Source organism: Lissotriton helveticus, chromosome 1_2, assembly GCF_964261635.1.
Source record: "Lissotriton helveticus chromosome 1_2, aLisHel1.1, whole genome shotgun sequence".
In the NCBI taxonomy this organism is placed as follows: Eukaryota; Metazoa; Chordata; class Amphibia; order Caudata; family Salamandridae; genus Lissotriton; species Lissotriton helveticus.
In genome coordinates, this window is record NC_136058.1 from 416,313,588 (window position 1) to 416,337,482 (window position 23,895).

The 23,895-nt window shown below is 50.6% G+C and overlaps 1 protein-coding gene across 2 annotated transcripts in view; it reads right to left on the minus strand.

The window, feature by feature from the left end:
- LOC144807017 (uncharacterized) overlaps positions 1 to 23,895 on the minus strand; it is a 502,862-nt gene that overhangs the window by 471,758 nt on the left and 7,209 nt on the right. The window contains exons 2-3 of one of the 2 annotated variants that reach the window (XM_078673060.1): positions 20,192 to 20,311; positions 18,883 to 19,002 (exon numbers count right to left, since the gene is read on the minus strand). The gene's annotated coding sequence lies outside the window, so the exon portion shown is untranslated. The remainder of the gene's footprint in view (positions 1 to 18,882; positions 19,003 to 20,191; positions 20,312 to 23,895) is intronic. The other variant, XM_078673061.1, reaches the window with a different exon arrangement.

Below are 23,895 nucleotides of genomic sequence, written 5' to 3' on the forward strand. Positions count from 1 at the left end.
AGGGAGAAAAGGGTGGGCTAAAATGGGGGATGTGGCAGAGGTTAGGAGGGAAGTTAAACTGGTTCTGTACTGGAGTGAAAGATGGAGAGCTGGGGGCTACTGGGATGGTCGAAGGCCTGGTGCATGGAAGGCGCAAGCCGAGGCCATGCCACACCTGGACTCTATAGTACACAGGTGAAGCATGGGGGATGGGGCAGGAAGTTTGTCACGATCGTCTGATTACGACGACCGGCTATTTCATTAAATGGTTTCAGGGTAAACCCCTCCGCCCTCACCCCACCTCTCTTTCACCATACTCATTGGTAGCAAACACTGCCCAGGAGAAAGGAGGCTGTGCACGAAGCGCTATGCACAATCCTAGCTAACGCCTTCATTACGAAAGACATGGGAGAGGCATTGAAAGCTAACGCTTGGAGGCCATTACAGTGTCTGACATTCCGCAGTGGGTAACAAACAGGCGTGAGAATGAGCACCGGTCACAACCTTTACCTTCCACCGCAGAGAAGACCACCATCCTGTTACCACCGAACAGCTTCCAGCTCTTAGAAGGGATGTTCTTTACAGTGTGCGCTATACAAAAATGGTCGCTTCTCAATTCGGCAGCTAGAGTAAACACCTGCAAGAAATAACCCACCCGTTGTCACCCTTCCTGTTCCACCTACCACTCCCCCAGTGCCAAGGCGTGCCCCCCTGCATCCCAGAATCGCACCACGTCTCCCCTCTAGGCGCAATTATCACTTAGTTCCAAAATTTCCCCAGGCCACTGAATAAACCTTGGGAGACTCCCTGGGTGCTCTCCATCATATGCGGCATCCCCACGGTGTCACTGTTCACTTGTGTCGCGGTCCCCTTGTGTCGCGGACACCTTGTGTCACTGTACCCTTGTGTCGCGGGCCGATTCTGCACCGCTCTTGTTGCCCCATTGCATACGTGTCTGTCACGCTGCCCATATCGCCTCATGTCGTGACGTCACTGCCACGCTCGCAATCGCAGGTTACGGTGTAGCGGTCCCTCTGGATCACGTGCCGGGGATGCCCGATGCTGCCTCACATTGTGTGGTTTCGGTGACACTTGTTACCCCCGGCGGTTGTTTCATTGAGGCCCTAATGACAATGTCACCCTGCACCACAGGGCAGTGCCTGGGTGCCACTGCCACATTACAAAGTTTCATTTTAATGCCCCGCCTTTTGTCCCCTATAGAGGCATCCCTGGCATGCTGCTGCACTCTCACTGTCTTCCATTGTCACTGTGCGCCACTGTTGCCCCACTGGTATCTGCTACACTGACACACAACAGCCCTGTCGCGCTGTGTCACCTTGTAGAAACACTAATGTCACGTGTCCTGGTGTCTACGTGGACCAGTGACTCCCCCTACCACAGTGTCACAGTGACTCCTTGTAGCACCGTGGTGTGTCATCGCTGTGCCACACAGTTGTTGCTACAGGCGGGGGTGTCACCGTGGTACCTTGATGTCCTGTGTGCGGTGTCATTGATGTGTCCATTCACACGCAGCATCCTTACACAGCGTCGCTGCCCTCGGTGTCCCGTCGTGTCACCTGTAGTGCTGCGCTGCCCTGCAGCACCGTGTCGCGGCATCACTCGCTGACATGCCTCGTGACACGGTGCCGCTTTCACCCCATGTTGTGCTGTCTCTGCCACGTTGACCCCCACGGTGGTGTCTCTGGTGCGCCCTGTCGATCCACAGCGCAGTATCCCCGCCTTAGCAGTCACTGCACAACTGTGAGTCACTGTCACGACATGTTGGTCCACGTGCAGTATCACTGTGGACCGTGCGTTCATGTCCTGATGTTATATGTCTTGTCGTACCACACTGAGGTGACGCTTCCACTCTACGTCCGTGTGTTACCATCATGCCTTGCTGCCTGCCCAATGTGCGGTTTCAAGGCGCGCCCTGTCGCCCATGTCACGGAGTCACTGTCCTACCTCCTCCCTGCATGCTGGGGTCTTGTCTGTCATCCTTTGTCGTGATGTCCCTGTGATGCCTCTGCCCCCGTCAATGTTCCTTCTACTGTGTTGTGTCTGTGGCCCCTTGTCCCGGGGTCACTGTGATGTATCTGACCCCAACCCCCCCTCCCCCCCCCCCACCCCCTCCCTTGGCTCATGTTGCCTCTATTGTCCCTGCATATCCCGATGCCATTGTCATACCGCTGCGTCCCATTATGCGATGTTGGTATCGTCAAAGGCTGTCACCAATTTTGTGGTTTCACTGTCTGGACTTGTCTGCCCATACCGCAGTGCTGCTTTTAGCCCGTGACAGTGCCCCATCAAGCGGTGTCGCCCCATGTGGCGCGATTACATTATCATTTCATGTCGTGATCATTTCATGTCTTGATGCCATTGTCATTTCATGTTGCGGTGTCAATGATGTCGCACGCTTGCCGTTTGCACTTCTCTATGGTTTGCTCTCTATCTGTCCTTCGTAACATCTCCCCCTCCTTCCCCGCTTCAGTTCTTTCAGTCACTGCTCTTCCTTATCTCTCCAACTCAGCCCCATCTCCTACGCCCCGCCCCCGCTCTCAGGCGGCCCCCAAAGCCCACTCGGTGAAGCAGCTCACAACCATGCCGGTTTACACCCGTAACAGGGAATCGAGATGCAATCAATAAAACTGGTATCGCAGAAAATTAAAAACAGTGGTCAGAAAATATGATCACAATAATTGATAAAGCCAAAACACTAAATTCTATTGAAAACTCAAACGGCAATCATAGGACCTGATGAAAAGCTAGAATATTAACCTCTTAAAGAACAAGTACCTACCTCTCAGTGCCCTCACTGTGTTGCGAAACTTCTCGATGCCGGCCAGGAAGAGAGCAGTGATCGGCGCGTGGCGGGGACGCTGGCGCCGTGAACGTGCGCGCGACTGAATCCGCGCGTGGCCAGCACTTGTCGCTCCCTCTCCCATTAGGAATGCTGGGCGCGTGCCCAGCTCTTGTCTCCTTTTTGGCGGATTTGGCGGCTGACACGATTACAATAGTTCTCTGCCGAGAACGCGCTTTGCGCGTCTCTAGGCCGAGACCAAAAAAAGGAATGGCCGTCTGATGTATTTACACCGACGGTACCCAAGTAAGGCTGGATGTACCTGTTGTACGAGTTACTTACCTTTGGTGATGGTGTGTCTGGTCGAGACGATTCTAGCCGCAGATTACCTAAAGTAGAATTATCCACAGGCGTGAGACTGGATACGGAAATCTTTTTGCCACAGCATCCCTGCGCGCCTACGTCAATTTTGTTCGGATAACTTTTCCGCGCCTCAACGCAGAGCCAGCAGAGAAACTGGGAGCATGGGAACAGTGTGCGAAACAGCAGAAAAATGGAAAAGAAGGAATGATGACGAAGAACACCATAAGGATCAGTGCCAACACTGCAGTACCGAAAAGCAGGAAAAGAAGAAACAACAGAGCACAGCCCTGAGCAGCCACCCTGCCAGTATGAAAACACTACCCCCCTTAAGACAAGGAACATATGCAAAATGTCAATGACAACATGCAGCAGGACTACAATGTCGACCAAGACCCATCAAGGGAAGCCAGTTCCAAGACAAACAGGGAACGACAGAACCCCAGCACAGAGTGCAACAACCCCCCCAAGGGAGCCAGGGCAGGGCACTGCCAAATGCCCCAAACCCAGAGGGTAGCAGAGGGGCCAGGACCCTCAGGAACAAGAGGGACGAAAGAACGCCATCCTCAATCCTGGAGCAACCAGAGCAGAGGGGCGCCGGAGTACCTGTAGACCCAGCCTCTACATTGCCAAGGAAGGAACAAAGCAAGACAATGACTTGGCGAGAGAGCGAAAGAATGCACTCACTCATCATAGCCATCCACCGCGAGGCGAGTGCAGAAGGGCAAGCCAAAGGGTCCTTGCAGAACGGGGAGGAAGGGCGGGCCGTGAAGGAATCTGCGGCTAGAATCGTCTCTACCAGATACATCGTTACCGAAGGTAAGTAACTCGTACATCTGATAGAGACTACTAGCTGCAGATTCCTGAACGTAGAATAGATACCCTAGCCATACCCACGGGGAAGGAGGGTCTGCGGAAGGACCCCACCAGCGCTGGACATAACAGAGGGTCCCACAGGGAAATAGCTTAATGGACAGGGCGAAGAGCCCCGTCCCCCCAGGGGAGGGGGTGAACCCCCACAAGCAGAAAACCACTGACCCCAAGACGGGTGTGGGAAGAACAAGAAAGAAGAAGAACAAGAAAGCTAGTTCACTCTCAACAGAGGAACCAAGGGCAAGGCCAATGAGGCCAAAGCACCCCACGCCCCTACAAAGCAACAGAGCTTCCATCCAATGCTAGGGCAAGGAAGAGGAAGAGGAAAAGCCTAGAGGGCCCAAGGAAACGAGGAAAAAGAAGGCGAGCCCACCATAGACGGAAGGCAACAGACCAGACAGAGCAGAGGTGGCAGTAATAAGCTGCCGGAAGAACAGCCCGGGGGCCCCAGGAAGACCGGGAAGGCTATGCCTGACAGAGAGAGAAACACAGAACCAACCCAGCCTCCAGGACAGGAGCATGAAGGCGAAGAAATGCCTGGACACACTACTACGAGGGGTCCGCCCACACAACCCTAAGAAGAATAAGCAACATGCATAAATGCCATGGAGAGCAGAGACCCGAAGGTGACAAGAACTCCCTAGCAGAGTGCAAGTTATATAACAGCTACTACTACCCCACATAGGGTACATTAAGTCCCAAGATATGGGAACCCTCTTTGGAAGAAACTTCCGTAGCAGAGGAAAAAACGCAAGAGCCACGGGGAAAAAAACGTGCAGAAGGCTTGCCAAGCAGCCCAAGAAAAAAATAGAAGGCCTAATCTCAGGGCCAATTCTGTGAGGATAACTCAAGCACAAAAAAAAACCAAGCAAAAAAAAACACAGTACACAAAGGGCAGTCCAGCAGCCAACAAAGTCACAGTCTCAGCAAGGAGGACTCGAGTGGCCATAAAACACACCTCAAAGCCAGGGAAACCTGCCCAAAAGAAGGTCCAAGAACCAGATCAACTCAGCAGTCACTGAGGGGAGAACGAGAAGGAGGAGGAGGAGGAGGAGGAAGCCCTGCCAGGAACCCCTGGATAGCGGAGTCTGCCGGGGCAAGGAATAACAGAGTGCCATCGAATGGAAGATCAACCAGCCGCTCCCGAACATTTTCAGGGAACACACCGTCCCGAAGCCAAGCATAGCGACGGAGGGCGACCGAGGAAACATGGAATGGCCCAGCACCTCCGAGATATCCAGAGCGGAGCGGAGAATAAACGCCGCTACTTCCCGGCCATCCAACGCGTGATGCCGTAAGTCGACCTGAACAGTCTCCTGTGAAGCAGTGGATCCCAAGGACTCAGCCGAGTCCCACAAAGAAGAGGTGGCCCTAGCCAATACACATAAGGTGTTAAGGGCCCGCAAAGCATCGATGGTCGAGACGAACATGTTGCGCCCCCAAGAGTCCAGCCAGCGGGCCTCCCGGGATGGCGGAGACAGCAGTGGCGGCAGGGAGGGAAAAGCAGTCTGCAAAAGTGGACTAGAGGCAGAGGGGTGGAGGGGAAGACACGCCGGGTCACGCGGTGCTGGAAGGTGCCGGTGCAGGAGGTGTTGGGGCACCTGATCGCCTGTGGCGGGACACCCCCAGGTCCCCATCAGTGAAGAAAGGAGCAAACCCTCAAAGGGTAGCAATAGCTCCCTCCCACCAGAGCCCTGTTGGAGAACCTCCAAAAGATGGTCTGCCGAGAAATGAGTAACCGTGTCACCCATGTGCAGAATACCCACAGCCGTGGACATTGCGTGAGCGAAGGCTGCACCCGCCTCCATAGGGCCCGGCAGTGGAGAAAGCAGCTCCTCCGTGGGCGGCGGCTGTATACTAAGGCGGCTGTCCCCGAAGCCAAGCGGGGCGGGCAAAGGCCAGACCTGGAAGTTAGAAGGAGGACCCAAAGAGTGGGGGACCGTTGCACCTCCGGCATATACCGTGGCCTCTGGAATGGCGGGGAGCCGCCATTAAGTGACGCCGGTGAAAAAGCCATCACGCGACGGCCTGTCTTCGGTGAGGATGACACCAGCAGGTACCCAACCTCCGGAGAAGAGGGAGCATCCAAAGACGAATCCGTGACTAGACACCTGTCCGGCACCGTAGAGTTTGCAGCTTAAGGCAGGACGTCATCACCATCCGATGCCGAAGGAGACGCCGGACAGGGCTCCTCCAAGTCATGCAGCGCTGGGGACCGGAGCCGAAGTAGCCAAGGGGCGGTGCTGGAACGGCACCAACTCGACCTCCGACAAGGCAGCCGACTGCGTGGAGGGACGAGAAGGACCAGGGGAGTGACAAGAAGCCTCCGCCAGCCTCGACCCAGAATGTGACGTAGGTGGTCTGCCAACCCATGCGGCGCCGCCAGGGCCGATTCAACCTCCAACACGACCTCCGACGAGGCAATTGCCTGCATGGAGGGACGAGAGGGGCCCGGAGGGGGACGAAGGGTCCCCGTCCAGCCTCGACCCAGAGCGGGACGAGGGGGTCTACCGATCCCTGTGGCGCCACCTGGGCCAGCAGGTGCCGGCACCATAGCGGAGTCAGCTCAGCCGTGGACAAGGCCGTCACCTGTCTAGAGGGCCGAGCAGGGCTCAGGGATGTGACCCGAGCTCCGGTGACCTCCCGCGACACCACAGGGACTCCCAAGATGGAAGAGAAGAGAAATCCTTTTGTTTGTCAAAAACTAAACACTGGTTCTTGGGGCTAAAATAAGCGTCTTAAGAAAATTGAAAGCTGATGTTTACGTACCCAATTGTACTACTTATATACAAAGTTGAAAGTTAAGGGATTTTATATATTGAGTGGATACACTTATTGCTGCTGACATTTATTTGGGGTCATGTGGCACTTGCTGATATTGCACTTATTTTAAGATGCAGATTGTTGGACTTTGGCCCTTAGGGCAGGTTCACCCCTAGACTTTTTGCTTGAAATGGTGACCTGGAGATGGTGATTTTTGGATTCGGCGCACTTTCACTGTGTCCCAGTGGAAAGTGCGTGCGCACTCTGAGTGCATGTGCTGAGCTAGGCCTGCCCGCCCATAGGAATGCATGGGGAATGTATGTGTCCCTGGTAGTTCCTGATGCGTGGGGTGTACAGGCTTGAGTCTGGTATGTGTGAACTCGTGAGAGTGAATGCTGCGAGATGGTGTATGCAGCATGTATGTGTCTAGTAGCGAAGCGCCATTTCTAGACATGGCTGTACGTGTGCTGTGAGGGTGCTGGCGTGTGATTGGCTGGAGCTGGCTGGCATGCCAGGCTCCAGGAAGTCTGGATGGGTCTGCCCGGTGGTGAGTGGGAGATCTGCATGAGTAATGTGTGGGAGGAGTGTACCTGTGTCCTGGATGGGCTGGGTTTTCCCCACACAATGCTGGCTCCGCCCCCCTGTGGTGTGTCTAATGACCCAAGCCCTGCCAGTGAATAGAGAGGGTGGTTGAGGTAAACAGAGTACTCAAGAACCAGCTGCGACTGGTTCCGCCCCCACTCTGCACCCTTGAACAAAGGAATGCACTGTATAAAAATGGGGCTGTGTCCCCACAGAAGTTGTTCTCTTCCAGGATCCTGAGGGGGCTGTTGCTGCTGCTGGGCCAGAGGACCGCCACTTGGGGTGTCTCCCTGCCTGGAGACCCAGTGTGCTGGCTCTGGGCCCAGCCCTGCCCCCCTGCCTTGCTGAAGGACTCTGCTGGACCTTTATTTTACTTATAGCGCCTGGGAGCGCTCTATTTTGGTCCTCTAGCGCTTGAGAGCGCCGTATTTGGCATTTAGCGCAGGGAGCGCTGTAAATTGCCATTTAGCGCTGAGGAGCGCTTTGCCTGCCTAGCGAGTGCCCACCTCGCTTATTTTGGTTAATTTGCCCCCTGGCAGGTGCCCACCCTGCCAGGGACCTTGCCGCTATATTTTAAGTTTACCTCGAGGGAGCCCACTCCTCGGTAAACTCATCCCCCGCCTACGAGTGCCTGGAACGGGCCGCCGCGCTGCCCGCGACGACCCGGAAGTGGCTGGCCGGCCGGCCAATCCGAGCGCGGCCCGGACGGAAAGCCCGCCCCCGCGACCCGGAAGTCAGGCGGGCCGGGGACAGGACATAGAGGCAAACCGGAAGCTGACGGGAGCCCACCCCGTGCTCCGGTGCAAGAAGGGAGAAGAAGTGCCCAGACGCCAGCGCTGGTTCCAGCAGGGCTCTCCTGAGAAGGGGGAGAGCCCGCCTAAGCGTCTGGTGAGCGGAGCGGCGAGTGAGGAAGTCCGCCCGCACCAACCTGAGTTCACCGCCGGAGTCCCTGCTGCACACCGGTGAGTGGAGCTCTGTTTGACCCCCCTGCCCGACCGCGAGTGAAGAAGTCAGAAGGCAGGAGCCCCGGTGAGTGGGGCTCCGTGTTGGCAGTCCGCAGGGGGGGCATTGGTGTGGTGGGAGCCTGCGAGGCTCCTCTGAGGCCCCCAATTGTTTGCTCATGCCCAGAGAGGTTCCGGGAGCATTTCCTTGGAGCCCCGAGGTGCCCCGGGGGCATCAGTTGATTTAGAGCCCGGCGAGGCTCTTGGCAGGCATTGCCCCTTTAAGAGCCCAGAGAGGCTCAAGGTGCCACCTATGTTTTTAGAGCCCAGAGAGGCTCAGGGGGCATGATTGTGCTCGAGTCCCCAGGAGGGGGGACTCCAACAAAGCTTGCCACAGCTGTCTAGAGCCCTGAGAGGCTCAGGGGGACAATTTATTTCTTGAGAGCCCAGCGAGGCTCCCACATTGGCCCCATTGTTGTTCTTGAGCCCTGGAAGGCTCAAACCTCAATTGCACCAGTTGCCCAGCACTTTGTGGGCAACTGCTACGTTTAGGACCCTGACTTTGGACACAGGGCGTCCTAGCCACAACCAGGCCAGAGGGCCTAGGGACAGTCCCAGGTGGTGACTTACGTGAGTTTGGCGCAATTGTACTTTCTATGCACCTCTGAATGTATTGTTTATGCGTCATGTGCCTTTACACCTCTGAATGAATGTTATGCATTGCATCATGTGTTTTCCTCTTACACCCCTACAGGTATTGTGATACATAGGTGGTTGTTTTCTCCCTAGTACAGGTGGTGCTAGTGAGATCCTGGTTACCAGTAATTACTGGTTGTGCGCTCTATTGTTATATTGTGTGCTATTTTGTGCTAAAGTAATTTTACTTTCTGAAAGTGCTACTTCTGATTCCTGACAGTGGTCCAGGTGGCCCTGTCTTGTACATATCCCCTGTAAATTCTGCCCGTGCCTCTGGCACATTGTAAAGTGTGTGTTTTATCTAATGTGTTTTGGTGTAATACAAAGGCTATTTTTATATAACCTTGTGTGGAGTTTCCTTTGTGGTGGGCCTTTGGTTGTTGTTGCTGGGGTGCGTGCGCAAATACTTAACCTACATCGCCTCCAAGTTTAGCCTTGCTGCTCGCGCCACGTTACCTAGAGGGTGAGTAGGGGTTATCTTGGCGTGTAACTCCCTTGCCCTGACTTTGGTGTGGTGGTCTCTGACTGACTTTGGCGAAAGCCCTGGCCAGCCCGGGATCCCATTTCCAACATTGGCGGCAAGCGGTGGGATAAGGATTTGTGTTTGCGTTGTACCTTAGTAGTAACTGGCCATACCACAAAACTCTGCATTTAGATGACCACATTTTAGGGGATTGTATTGTTTTGGAAGTTTCATTATTTTCTTCTCCTGAAGAGTGTCATTTGATTGTGTTCAGTACATTTGTCCCCCGCCCTGCTTCCAGAGTTTGGTACCTGTGTCGCTTTTGGTCAGGTTGAGAAGTCAGGGGTGGTAGAAACTGCCTTACCGATCCGAGGGGAGGGTGTGTGTGGATGAATGGTGTGTTTTCCTGGACGCATGAGTATGAGTTCTCTTTGATAAGGAGATTGTTGAAGTTTTGGAATTGTGTCCTCTTACTTCAGATTGTTCAGTCCCCTGTGTTGCACGTGTCTGTGAGCATCTTGCCAAGATGGAGTCTGCTTTTAATGTCTGGGGTCTGTTTTTGCATGAACTGAGAGAGTTTTGCGAAGAGAGAGACATTGCAGTGAATGAGTCAGACACCCAGTCCCAACTTAGGGGTAACCTGATCCAATGGCAGAAGGATGACTGGGAGCGTGAGCACAGTGCGGAGAGGGCCCGGGTCTCACACCATGAGGGTGGTGGGTCAGAGGGGAGCCCTGAAGAGTCTGAGGAGGAAGAAGATGACAGCACAGGGACGCCAGCAGAGAGTGAGGACCCCATAGATAGGGAGTCCCTTGCTGGGTCCAGTTTAGGAGGCAGCGCCTCATCCCTTTCCCTGTCCCCAGAGGAGCTGGAAGATAGGAGGAGAGAAAGGGAGCACCAGCTGGCTTTAGAGAAGCTCAGGTTGGAGCATGCCCAGGCTATGGCACAGCTGGGCATTAGAAAGCAACAGCTGGAGGTTAAGAAGCAACAGCTGGAGACCGAGAGGGTCTTAGCGCAGGACAGGATAGAGGAGGCTGAGAGGGCCGCCACCAGAGGCAAAGTAGCTTTGGAGGGTAGACTATCCCCTGCGCGCAGTGTTGAGTTTCTGGATCCCCCAGGGAGGGTTGGGTCCAGTGGTGGCAGCTATTTAAATCACAGTGTAGAAATTCCCAGTTCCCAGAGTATGGTTCCTGTTTCCCCAGAGGAGGAGAATAGGTTGAGGTTTAGGAACCTTAGGAAACCGTCTCATCAGTCTTGGGAAGACTTTGAGGATGACTGTTGTAGAGCCCTGTGTGATTGGGTACGGGAGCCCACGAAATGTGATTGGGACCTATTGCTCGATATGTTTCTCAGAGAGCAGTTGCTCAGTTGTTGTTCACCAGGGTTGCGCCAACACCTGTTAGGGTGTGGATTGTCTGAACCATGTGAGCTGGCAGAGGAAGCAGACCGCTGGGAAGGGACCAGAGGTTCTGTAGAGTCATTGGTGAGTGACTCCAAAAGTAGTGGGTCAGGGATCTTCCAGCCCAGCGTGGTGGAAGAGGCTCAGTGTAGCCCAGCGAGGTCCCAGTATAGTGAGAAGGGTGGAGGGGCTGACTGCCTGGCTCAGTGGAGCAGGAGTCAGTGGGTGGCTGAGAGCCCCCAGAGGCCCGAAGCCCTGTCTCAGAACCTGGGTGGTTTCTTGAGGGAACACCAGGTTGGGGACCTAGGCTGTCCTGTTAGTCCACTTGAGGAAGATCTCCTAGTGAGTAGAGGACCTGGAGTGTCTGTAAACAGAGCTCCTGTGGTTCTAGATGCTGGCAGTACCGCTCCGGTAGGGAGGGTACAGGAGTCCAGAGTGAGGAGTGATTGGGGGAGTTCCCCAGTGGCTGGACCAGTGGGTCAGGGACTACCCAGTTGGGCTAGGTTCCCGTGTAGTGACCATGGTGACACCACTTCTGGTCTGGGGGATCTTCGCGCACTGTCAGGTGGACAGGGAGCGGGAGATCTGCGCCAGACAGACAGTCACACGACACATGGGCCATGTGTCAGCCTCAGGGGGATTGTGTGTGAGTCCCCAGAAGTCCTGGAGTGCCAGGCAATTGTTCCACCGAAGGTTCTAGACCAGAGGTTGGGAGGCCAGGTTCAGGATCAGCCTGACCTGAAGGGTAGGACGACTGTAACCAGTGTCCTGACCGGTTCTTCGTCCAGAGGAACTTCTCCAGGTGGGAGAGGGCAGACCTCTGGAAGGGGGTGCAGAGGGTGGGAGAGCCCACCTCTGACCCCGGTGCAACCTGAGTGGATAAGCCCTGGGTTGGAATGGCGTTCTAGGGGTACCCCTCGCAGAGGGAGGAGGAACCCTAGGAGAAGAGGTAGGGGGAGGAGAGCCTTCCCTGAGACTCCTGGTCCGCCTGAGGTTGTAGGCCCTAGGCTGGAGTACCAGTGGCAGTCTAGTCCTGTCTTGCAGACAGGAAGAGTGGAGAATGGCTCCTATGTGCCAGGGGTTACTACCCCCCGCTCTGCGAATTGGCATGGACCAGTGGCACCTGGGTGGCCCAGGGCCTGGTCCTGGCCGCGGACAACTTGGGAGTACCAGTGGGGTAGCCCAGTTGGTCCAGACAGTGTGTTTAGAAGGAATCCCATGGGTTCACCGTGGCATAGAACAGGAGGGTGTCCCTGCAGTTGCGGGCCCGCGTCCGTGTTCTATCGCCCCAAGCAGGGAAGTCCATCACGGTGGTGATTGGTCTCCCCTGCGTTTTGGCTGGAAGGGGGTTATGTTGGACTTTGGCCCTTAGGGCAGGTTCACCCCTAGACTTTTTGCTTGAAATGGTGACCTGGAGATGGTGATTTTTGGATTCGGCGCACTTTCACTGTGTCCCAGTGGAAAGTGCGTGCGCACTCTGAGTGCATGTGCTGAACTAGGCCTGCCCGCCCATAGGAATGCATGGGGAATGTATGTGTCCCTGGTAGTTCCTGATGCGTGGGGTGTACAGGCTTGAGTCTGGTATGTGTGAACTCGTGAGAGTGAATGCTGCGAGATGGTGTATGCAGCATGTATGTGTCTAGTAGCGAAGCGCCATTTCTAGACATGGCTGTACGTGTGCTGTGAGGGTGCTGGCGTGTGATTGGCTGGAGCTGGCTGGCATGCCAGGCTCCAGGAAGTCTGGATGGGTCTGCCCGGTGGTGAGTGGGAGATCTGCATGAGTAATGTGTGGGAGGAGTGTACCTGTGTCCTGGATGGGCTGGGTTTTCCCCACACAATGCTGGCTCCGCCCCCCTGTGGTGTGTCTAATGACCCAAGCCCTGCCAGTGAATAGAGAGGGTGGTTGAGGTAAACAGAGTACTCAAGAACCAGCTGCGACTGGTTCCGCCCCCACTCTGCACCCTTGAACAAAGGAATGCACTGTATAAAAATGGGGCTGTGTCCCCACAGAAGTTGTTCTCTTCCAGGATCCTGAGGGGGCTGTTGCTGCTGCTGGGCCAGAGGACCGCCACTTGGGGTGTCTCCCTGCCTGGAGACCCAGTGTGCTGGCTCTGGGCCCAGCCCTGCCCCCCTGCCTTGCTGAAGGACTCTGCTGGACCTTTATTTTACTTATAGCGCCTGGGAGCGCTCTATTTTGGTCCTCTAGCGCTTGAGAGCGCTGTATTTGGCATGAAGGCATTTTATCATTATACTGGTATAACCTTTATAGCATCATTATGATTATTGCCATCTGAGCTCTAAGACTGTAACATTGGTGATACGTAATCCACATCGGCAAGTGAAGCTCTGTGAGATCTAATGTTGTGCCTAGGACCACTCGTTTTATTGTCAAGTAGCTGAGAAGCCTGGTGTCATGGTTACGCCGCCTGCATACCAACCACTACCTCTGTTAAGCGAGCGCATCCCTTCCTTGGCTCATGAATTGCTGTTTCATGTCAGGGTCGAAGGCTGCGGTCGTGAAATACCTTGTACACATTGACCGAGGTGACATTTCTAGAAAGCAAATCCAAAACTCAAAATATGTCCATTTGGCAGAAAGGGAACTGAGGCACATCCAGATAGATATCTTTGCCCAGGATCACATTGTTGCTTTCTGAGTTGCACAACAGGTGATTGAGGCCGCCTTGGAGTTCGTGCACTCCTCTGTTGACATAGGATTGCTCAATGTTGGTTTATGCGGGGAGGGGGCGGGGCAAGAGTGAGAGGTGCGGTATTATGCATCTAGCCATTGATTACGTTTCTAGACAGCATCTGTTGAAATTTGAAGGAGATAATGTTTTTGTATGACACTCTATCGCTGTCGCATGGTTCGCATTTTATCATAAGGACTGCAGATGCTTGGGCTTTAACTGTTGCAAACATGTTCTCGGTTGAAAAAATTCCTTTACTGATTTCATATTAATTGAATACAGTATGTATTTATAAAGGCATATTCAGCCGATACAAGAGTTTTGCATCTTCTGTATGGGGATCGTTATAGCCTAGAATTGTCTATTTGCTCTTTTTTTTGTAGGCAGTTGTATGTAGTTCTAACCCGACCCGATGGTAATTGGAGCTCTTTACACAAGCACAGCACCGTATATCGCGCTTTAAAATAGCACCAAATCCCATGGAAGGGACTGATATTACACAAGGATCCAACACCACGCTTTAACATAGCGCCAGCTCGCCAGGAAAGGACTGAAGTGCTTACATAAGCACCACTTACACTATACCAGTCTCTATTGGCCCGCTACCACTCCATTGTCTCCAATGGGACTCCAATAATTCCAGAGCTCTGTTAACTTTATGCCAAAACATGTAGCTAATTGGCTATAGGCAATGCATGGCAGAAGGGCAAAGCATTGCCACGGCCTGCTCACACCTCTTTGTACTTCTACGGTGGGCACCTCATCTAGAGACTATTCTAATACGTAGAGCATTCTTGTGGACAAAGGACAGGCAGGGAAGGTGGCCTAATAATGCAAGCATTGGCATAGCCAATAGGTCTCGCCTTTGGGACCTTATAAGAACTTAGTTATGCAGCACAATATCCTTGGTGCAACAACATCAACTGTTGCATGGCTAAACATTTATAAGGTCCCTAAGGCGAGACCTATTGGCTATGCCAATGCTTGCATTATTAGGCCACCTTCCCTGCCTGTCCTTTGTCTACAAGAATGCTCTCCGTATTAGAATTTCTATTTCTTATTTCTTTTTCTGTTTCTCTCTATTCTTGGTTTATCTTTCTTTCATTTCTTAATTTAAGAGTGCTCAGCCTCCTAAAGCATTTTATTCATTCATTTGCATTTCTTCTTTCCTGCCATAGGGAGGACTGCACAGATATCCTCACGAGTAGGATTTTTTGAATTCTGCATGAACCTATTTACTAATGGTCCTAGTTGAAGGTGTCACTTAGAAGTTATATATATTTTTCTGATGTGAGGTAGGGTGGGTATGTGTGAGAATGTGTGTGGGAGAAAGAGACAGAGAGACAGTGTGTGTGTGTGTGTGTGTGTGTCTGTCTATGTCTGAGTGTGTGTGAGTATTTGAGCGTGGGGAGCCGGCTCTCACTATACTATACCAAAAAGGGGTATACATTATAATTTTCTGTGAAGAACCTACTTAACGCCACAACACCTTCATCGAATGGTCGGGTTTTGCCCAGATATATGCTTGCGCTGCAACAATGTGGGGGTTGATTTCTTACATTAACCATGGTCCTGCGATGCAATACACTCCTTCTGGCAACTAGCTGTCTCACAACTAAGTATTGAGCTGACACCCAAATGCTGTTTATTAGGCCTGTTTAGATGTCAGAAGGGCGTAAGATAACCTATACATTTGGTCAGTCGTCTATGGTACTGGCATGACGTAGAATTGCAATCACATGGCTGCCCCAGCATGCCCCAACGATTGCGTTTTGGCATAGAGATGGGCCTCTTCTTCTACGGCGGACGCTTCTATCTTGTCTTGGTCAGATTCTTCCCCGAAGATATCCAGAGTGTGTTGAATGCTTTGATGCTGCCTCTCTCGCCATCGAGCCTGATGATCGGGTAGAGTCTTCTTGGACCGAAACGACTTACAAGCGTTGCAGTCTTCCTCCTTGTGCTCCAGAGAAAGGCACAAGTTACAAACTCGATGTAGGTCGGTGCGAGGGTAATTGGCGTGGCACCCAGGACAGAAATAGGATGGAGTCCGTTCCATTTGCAGATGGCTGGCCCTACCCAGCAAGGCCCGGCGGTTGCCCTCGAGGTTTTCTATTGAAAATGGAGAGTTTGTCGATTGATTTGAAATGCGGAGAACAGGGAAACGCGTACTGAAACACTACCGTTGAGGGTAGAGTGGACTGCGCACTGAGGGGAACCCGAAGAGCGGTTTCGGAGTGCAGCAGTACACATCCGAACCCGATTGGGGTAAAAAACAATCTAACAATGGAGTCGATGCCCATGTGCACTATCACCGAAAGGTGGAGTCACCTTACCTCGTGACTGAAAAGACTTCTTCAAAGAAAAACAACTTGCAAACATCCGAACCCAACACAAGATGGCAGGAGTATGCAAAGCATGTGCATCTACAGCGCACATGCCTCAAACAGAGGATTAATCGCCCCCAAATCCCTGCCGTGGTATCTTGTCATGTTGTGGCTGAGTGTGCCATGTGATGTGGTAGACTATAGGGCTTGCTGTGATTTGGTCATTTTTGAACAGCGCTGAACGGTTAGGAACATTTTGATTTTCTTTGTTTTTGGGATCGTGTGAAATAGTGCGGTACCTACCGTATGATGTAAATAAATTACATTCCTAATATACCATAAGGATGTGGGGTGAGTGTTATTAGGGCCGAAGCCTTGCTGATTATATGCAGAATAACAGGTCCCGGAAGTCACTGCTGACTAGAGCAGGTTAGCAGCTGCACATGCCTTTGGAATTGATCCTATTGAGGATAATATGTGACGGGCACTGAAGACTGGAGCTGGCTAGCAACAACGCTGGCCTCTGGTATTCATTACAGGCAGGGTAACAATACATGTCAATATTGACTGGAACTGGTTGGCAGTAGAGTTGACCTCTGGTTTTGAATATTTGCAGGATTTAAGGTACAGGGGTCACTACTGACTGGAGTTACTTAGCAGGATAATAGGTCTAAGGGAGCCAATACTGACTGAAGCTGGTTAGTAGGATCACTAGTCCCAAGGTGCTACTAATGACTCAAGTTGGCTAGAATGATAACAGGTCCCAGGGGCCACTACTGACTGGAGCTGATTAGTAGGCTTACATACAGGTCCAAGGGGCCACTACTGACTGGAGCTAGCTAAAAGAATAACAGGCCCAAGGGTGGTGGGGGTGCGAGTGGCACCAGTGACCGGAGTTGGCTAGAAGCATTGACGACCTTTGGTATTGATTAAATGCAGGATTCCAGGTCACAAGTTGCACTGCTGAATACAGCTGGCTAGCAGCAGTGGTGGCCTCTAGGAAGAAGGAATTGAGAAAGCATAACTGGATATACTGGTTTCTTTAATACAGATAATTGTTTACACATCATACACATCACTGTCACAACGTGCATTGATGTATTACATTACCAAATTACAATATTCTTATATTAATTTGTTGTGACTGTTCGCCTTAATATGCCTGCAAAGTTACACGATTCTATTAGGGCTCAGAACCATTTTATTTAGTGAAGTCCATCTGCACACTTTCCTGTATCTTGTAGTAAATTGAACATTGACAAACAGAAGTGTTATTTCCAGAAACAGTGAATTCTGCAGCTTGTCTGTGTATCTTTGATCTGCACCTCACAGACTCCTCACATTCCTCTCGAGAGAAGATCCTGCCTCCTACTCATTAGTGTTGTTTCAGTAACTGTTTCTATCACATGTTCATGTTTCATTGACTTGTATTAGGAAAAAAGTGTATAAAAATACATGGGTAGCGTTAGCATTATATTCCTTATATACTCCAACTTGCTTTAGGGTGGATGCTCTCGTCCATTGCAAAGACAAGTGTCACTTGTTAGTTTGCTTGGCCTTTTGCTATTTTTGCATTAAATGTATGATAGATTTGTTGGCCTCCCAGTGTGTTGTGTTTTATTTTACATGTGGAGTGATGTGGCTCACTGGTTAGAGGCGGCAGACCCGTAAGCAGAGGACGGCCCGGGACCAGGGTTCGATTCCCGACGCGGCAGGGTCGTGGACCAGGGTCAGCGGGCTCGATAATTCTCGCCTCGGTGCCTACTCCAGTCAGGGACCACACTCGGCAACTCTGGGCATTAGCTTGCCTCATCTTCACAACGGCCCCCCAGACCGCCGGGGATGCTTGGTCGCACCTTAGAGATACCCATTAGGGACCATCTCTCAGGGTGAGCCAGGACGGGTTCCCCAGCGGTCGAAGCGCGGAGATACTCCTCCGGGAGTTGATTCTAGCGCTATATAAACCCACAATTAATTAATTCATTAATTAATAGCACAAGAGATGCTGAGGAAAATGACAGTCCAGTATACACATTCTTCATATAAATCAACTCACAGTATACTGTTCTGGAGGTTCAGTCCCGCAGACATTATCTCTAACTGAACGCAGGAACCCTAGGAAGCATGTGCTTTTCAAACCAGTGGCCCTCTGATGCAGTGTCCGTCCTCGTTATTGGATAAGTCCGTATGTCCTGAATTTTAGGAGGGTTACCGTATCTAGTGCACCCTGTTAGACAGCGCTCACCTGTGGCAGTAAGATGTTAATAGGCACCTTATCACCTATGCACGGTGCAGGGCTTTGAGTTACAGAGCTCCTCACGCTGTGGAGAAGATTAGGTCACATTTACCCATTTCCCTTATTTGGTCCTGATGAAATGCCAACAGATTGCTCCATGACTACACAAGGCATGAAAAACGTTGACCTGAAGTATAGACCCCAGCTTACCAGCAGGTCCATAGGTGATCGACACTTTCACACAGTGATAGGGGCCATTAGTTCCTCAGTTTCATTGCCACTGTTTTTAATCTCAACATGGACCAGGAAGATCACATTAACTATATTACGGCAACTGGTCGATAGTTGATCTTATATTCAGGCTTTCACCAATCTCACATCTTATGACACAACATCCTCTGTCCTACTATGCTCATCCGGCATACTTAATAAAAGATCTCCGACAAAGTGCCCTCTGGTGGTGCCCGCCAGGCATTGTAGCGCCGGCCTGGTGAGGAGTATAGCCCAATAATGAAGCATGTCACCTTCAGGTGAGTGAACGCAACTGGTCTTAAAAGCACATGCTTCCTAGGGTGTCTGCGTTCAGTTATAGATAATGTCGCTGGGACAGAACCTCCAGGACAGTATACTGTGATTTGATTGCGTTTTATTTTAACAAATGTACATAGCAGATATTGGCGCTTGCTAGTTTCACAAAAATGATCGGATACCTGCCTCAGAGCGCACTTCTTACAGACGAGTATGGGGTTATCATGTTGCTGCTACAAGCTCCTTACCTGAGAGAGTTATCGGGAACGATGCAGGGGGCAGAACCAAACCAGCCACACGTGGAGATCAATGACAAATACTGAAGAATGAACAGAGCTTCCAAGCTGGTGACCATTACTTAATTGACCCTGAAAATAAAAGACGTTTTTAGTATTCTGGTGACTCATGACCATAAAAACAAAGGTTATAAATTCAATATTATGTCAAATACTTAAAAAATGGAACTGGATGTGCTGAATCGATGTTGCCCCAGGTCATGCGTGACACCTTCCACCACTATTGCTTATGGGACTTGTAGTTTTGTTTTTCTCATTAAAAGGATGGGTTCTAAAGTCCCAGTGTTCTAAGCGATGTTAGTTAAAATCAGAGGCCTGAGTGAGGGTGAGTCTAAAATGGGTGAGCAACCCAATAAACCCTTGCGGGCTTGGCCAAAGAATATATTCAAAGAAATATGCCAGCAAGGGATTTAATTTGAGAATTTTGAATTTGGGCCACAGTAGAAGGTGAATCAATCAATTACCCACACTTGTATCAATTGGTGGCTGAGTTTGAATTGAAATTAAAGAAATTAAAGAAATATTGCTACCACACTAACAATATAAATAAACACAAAAGCCAGGGTTTTAGTCAAAAAGTTATTATTTTCTTTGCAATAATTAAAAAGGGTACTAGAAAATGCATTTGGGATAGAAGAGGAGCAACATGTATACTCCTACTATAAATCTCCAACGAAAGTCAATACTGCTAAGTAATGTCAATACAATGATTTCAAATCAAACAGATAAATGAAAATCAATGATGATAAATGAAAATCAGGCAGAATTAGACTTTATAGTCGACGTTTCGGTCTTTGGAAGTGATTTCATAAGACCATCATCAGGACTTCATTATTGTGCATTAAGAGTGATGACCCTAAAAAGAAATGTAAGATACACTGCCTAACTATCAGTGATGTTGGTCGAAGTTTATCAACAGAGTACTGTGGAACAGTTGAATCCAGGCCTTCAGACTGTATTTAGGCACTTGTGTAGATGTTATTTGAATATAATTATTTGAAATCCAAATATCGACTGCCAATTTAATTCCAGTAGGTGCAAGTGATCTTTGCACGATTTAGACAACCTTGGAAACCGGCACGGCTCGCGTTTGCGGCGTTGCGACGACAGCAATGTATAAACAGCTGAGTTTTATTTTAACAAATTTACATAGCAGATATTGGCGCTTGCTTGTTTCACAAAAATGATCGGATACCTGCCTCAGAGCGCACTTCTTACAGACGAGTATGGGGTTATCATGTTGCTGCTACAAGCTCCTTACCTGAGAGAGTTATCGGGAACGATGCAGGGGGCAGAACCAAACCAGCCACACGTGGAGATCAATGACAAATACTGAAGAATGCACAGAGCTTCCAAGCTGGTGACCATTACTTAATTGACCCTGAAAATAAAAGACGTTTTTAGTATTCTGGTGACTCATGACCATAAAAACAAAGGTTATAAATTCAATATTATGTCAAATACTTAAAAAATGGAACTGGATGTGCTGAATCGATGTTGCCCCAGGTCATGCGTGACACCTTCCACCACTATTGCTTATGGGACTTGTAGTTTTGTTTTTCTCATTAAAAGGATGGATTCTAAAGTCCCAGTGTTCTAAGCGATGTTAGTTAAAATCAGAGGCCTGAGTGAGGGTGAAGCATGACACTGCTCTGCTTAGCAGTGAGATGAATGACAGTTCCTCAGCCCTTCCATTTTTTGACAGACAGAGGCTCGTTGGCGATTCATATTTTTTTGCAACGAGAAAGAAACTTTTATTGCAGCTTGTGTCAACTGAAGAGATAAAACGCCTGGGCGTGTTTCATTAACTACTGACAAACATGAACAATCAAGAACATGAGTTTCTGGAAAACTATCAAGCACCCAATCAGAATCAGCCGCCCTTCACACCCAGGAGTTCTTGTAGCTTTGGAGAGAATGAATTGCACGGGGTATAAGAGGAACACTACATCGACTCAAAGCTCACTTCTCAGGGATGTACTGAAATGCCAGCCTCATGGCACACTTAGCCAGCTCTTCACCTCCTCCTCCTCAAACTGTTGACCCGCTATCAGGGCAAATGAGCCTGCAGCAAAGCATCGCTGGCTTGGTTCCACACCGGACCAGGCAATGTGGTCAACTCCATACTCCTCCAAGTCAGCATGCTCTCTGGTCGAGCCAGTCCTAACCCCACATGAATGTTCCCCATCACAACTATTTTAATGGTACTAAGTTATGTTTCTGCTAAAAGTAGGAGTCAAAAAGTGAAAGATTTTACTAGGAAATACGAAAGAGAAATCATGAAGTTTTTCAATATTTCAGAGTCTGCCACAGTACACAGGAGCATTATTTCTCTACAGCAGCAAATCATGTATGTGCCCTGTAGAAAGCTTGTTTGAATGAAACATGGAATTTATTGCAGCATACAATTCATGCAACAACATAGAGTGCAAGATAACTTGTGTTATTATTCCAGCAGAACGAAATGCCATTCCTAATGTGTACGTCATTTTAAAGACAAACCCAGAAAAATGTACGGTCAGTGTTGTTCCTCTGCCTGTTAAAAGACAATCTCCATTAATGTGTCAGTAACTAAAACACTATAAGAAACCCTACTCTATGGCAGGGTGCTGCCTGCCACTATATTGCAGGTTACTTCCAACATAATCTAATTTATACATACATACTCCAGGGTGCTGCCAGCTATTGGGTCTGCACACAGCAGTCTGGAGCCACTCAGGAAGGAGGTAAGCTCTTCATTTCATCTTAAGCCCTTAGGGTACATTCACAGCCTGATGGGTCCGGAGAACTTTATCCTCGCTCTAACTGCGCCGTCGTAGCCCAACATAGTCTGTGTTGTGTGCTGGGTGATGCCTGGCATCTTATTATCGTTGGTGGATGGATGAAGCTCTGATAAGAGCTACTACAAGAAGAGCAGAGAAACAGGACCACAGATCGCCACAGAGTGATAACTGCCCAGAAGCTGAAGAAAGAACTCTGGAACAGCAAACCTCCTACACCCTGGAGATTCTCCAGAGTAAGCAAATGATGGTAATGAAATGCAAATTGCAGCATTAAGGTCACTGTAACACTGGGCAGGGGACGGGAGGAAAAGAACCGGATAATGTTGAGTGGTGGCGTAGTGAACTGATGTCCTCCCCCTCTCTGACTCATTATCAGCATGACTGGAAAAGGGGAGAAGACTGTTCCTGGGAACTAGCCGACGAATTGGATGACGGCCCTTTAACTGGAAGACACACGAGTACGCAGCTCCGCCCCCTGATGACGGCGCGGGATTCCTAGTGGGTAAAAACGCGGAAGAAGATGTCCTGGCGTGTGACGTCACCGACCGAGGATCGAGAGTGGGAGAGCGGCCCGGTGGAGCAGAGAACGGAGCTTTTGGAGGCGAACCCGAGGACGACAGGAGTAAGCCAGGAGGCCACTGGATCCGTGAATCGCCGTGGCACACTCCCGAGGGAGGAGTGTGGCTACAACAGGTACGGCAGCGTTTGGCGGGCTGGGTAGGAAGAAGGGGTTCTTCTAAACCGTAGCCGCGTGTGTGCCACAATATATGCCCAACCTTTCTTTGTCCTCACCTTGTATATATATACCCCTCCTCACCAGTAATCACGCCTCTGCACCTTCGCACGTTTAATAAAGTGTTTAGCACCTTAGCACGGGTGTCTCCTGCACTTGCCCGGTTCCCTGTGGGACTGTCCAGAGATAGAGTACATATCCTGACGATCTGTACCTGTTTCTTTTCCCTGGCGGAGTCCAACTAGGAGTTAGGAAGAACGGAAAATCCCCTGAAGTCTGCTTCTTAACCATCTGAAAACAAGACCATAACCAGGCGCCATCACGGACCCCAGAGCTTTTCAGAGAGACACCTTGACAACCCGACATAAAAAGACGTTTTCCAAAATAAAACCTTACCTACCCCGAATTGGTCTTAGGTCTCTAATTGATCCCACGCCACAACTGGTCTCAGAAGTGGGATATCCCCCTTCCATCCCTCAACAGAAGATGGACCAAATCATACAACACCTTATAAAGGGACAAGAAAAGTTAGAATGGGCGGTAGAAAGACAAATGACGTCGGCTCAAGCAGACAGGGAAGTTTTCAAGAACACCATTACGGCCCAAATCGAAGGCTTAAATAAGGCGGTCCAACAACCCAGTGCTTCACCCGGTGGGGAACGAAGAGCCACCCGACGCATCCCTCGGGAATATCATTACAAAAATACAACGCAGGGGAGGATCCAGATGCCTTTCTGACTAACTTTGAAAGAGCAGCCCGGGCCTGTGGTTGGGCAGAAGAAAACTGGCCCTTCTTTCTGGCCCCATTGTTAACCGGGGAAGCTCAGGCTGCATACCAGGTGGCCAATGCCACAGGGAATACGCCATATCAAGAGATCAAAGAAATAATCATGGACCACTTAGGATTAGATTCAGAGGCCTATCGTGTACGGTTCAGGAAAGAAAAAGGAATTCCTGGTGAAAACCCCAAGACTCTATATCTCCGGTTAAAAATGGCAGCCGATAAGTGGCTGAAACCCGAGAGCAGGTCCAAAGAAGAGATAATGACTAGTATATACTTGGAACAGTTTCTGAAAGTGTTACCATACGGAAGCCAACGTTGGCTTAAGCAACATTCTGGCCTTACTGCCCAACAAGCCGTAGAGATGGCCACCAATTGTTCCCGAGCGCAGCCTAGGTCTCTCGCTTGGGACCAAGAAAAAACTACAAAGATGTCCGCAGTACCAAAACCCGAGAGGAAGTTCAAAGTCAGCCCAGAGCAGCCAAAAGTGAAACCCATAAGAAAGGAACCAGTTTTCAAAGGCCCCCAGTGCTTCGAGTGCGGCGAATGGGGCCATATCGCTAGACTGTGTCCCAGAAGAAAGGCCCCTGAAGAACCAATGGAGGTGGGGTACATACCCAAGGCCGTGATGTACACCGCTGAGATGGGACCATCTATGTAAGGGTAAC